The sequence below is a fragment of the Acyrthosiphon pisum genome, chromosome A1 (assembly GCF_005508785.2).
Source record: "Acyrthosiphon pisum isolate AL4f chromosome A1, pea_aphid_22Mar2018_4r6ur, whole genome shotgun sequence".
NCBI lineage: Eukaryota > Metazoa > Arthropoda > Insecta > Hemiptera > Aphididae > Acyrthosiphon > Acyrthosiphon pisum.
In genome coordinates, this window is record NC_042494.1 from 145,439,500 (window position 1) to 145,440,600 (window position 1,101).

Here is a 1,101-nt window from a genome sequence, read left to right on the forward strand (position 1 = left end):
TATAATAATAATTAACTTAAAATGTTGTAATCGAATAACAATTCAAACAAAAACGTTGCAGTTGATGTTAACAGTGATAACAACATGTTTCATGATAAGGAATGAAATAAATTTAAAACTTATAATTTTCACCCATAGAATAATGCGAAATGAGCATTATCGGTTTTGCCCCAGTATCAGTTTTACCCCGTGTTCCCCTATACAACTAACCTATATGATAATATATTGTAGATTTAATTATTTAGGTAAGTACATATTAACAATTATTATTATAATAAGCTAAACTCAAATATACTTTTGTAAATTTTAATAGATTACCATTGGCTTAGCCCCCCCAAACTTAGCCGTAGCCCCCTCCCACCAAAAAACTTAGGATATACAATTTTGAAATGCTATATTGCAATAGTCTGCTTGCCTTTAATATATTCAGCCCCCCCAAGTTAAAAGTTGAAATTGTCCCAACCATAAACTGTTTAATCAAAAAAATTTAAATAAAATTTAAAATTGTAATCGTATATCAATACTCATTAGTCAATTGTACAATTTTTAAAGCAATAACGTATCACGGCCACTGGCCACGAGACTGAAATTATGACCATAATAATGGTTCTTATCGGACATTCATAAAAAAAACGCAAAAAGTAATCGCCCCCGGGTGGGCTCGAACCACCAACCTTTCGGTTAACAGCCGAACGCGCTAGCCATTGCGCCACGGAGGCTGCATGCTGTAAACGGTAAAAAAAAATATTATTAAATCGATATAGCTATAAATATGAATGACTAACCTCTAAGAACTATCTATAACTTATAATAAGGCTATAATCGAAACATTCGAAACTCTTGGTACAATACAAATTTAGAATTCAACTCTTGTGGTCAGAAATTGCATGGACATTAATACTTTAATATAAAATTGATCTATTAGGCGATTGGATCTGTTATAAATATTATTATAAATATAATAAATTATAGTTTATTGGAAAATGGAAATACCTCATCTCATTATTAGTAGTTGGTAACTATATATAAATATATTTAGTCATTTAGATACTGTATTCATAAGTGAAAATTTGGTGAAATTACTGAGGGGGGAGAGGGGGG

The 1,101-nt window shown here is 30.9% G+C and overlaps 1 non-coding gene across 1 annotated transcript; it reads right to left on the minus strand.

Moving 5' to 3' along the window:
* Positions 1-646: 646 nt before the first annotated feature.
* On the minus strand, positions 647-719 carry TRNAN-GUU. The gene has a single exon. It is a non-coding gene; the product is annotated as a tRNA-Asn (tRNA).
* Between the last annotated feature and the right edge of the window lie 382 nt (positions 720-1,101).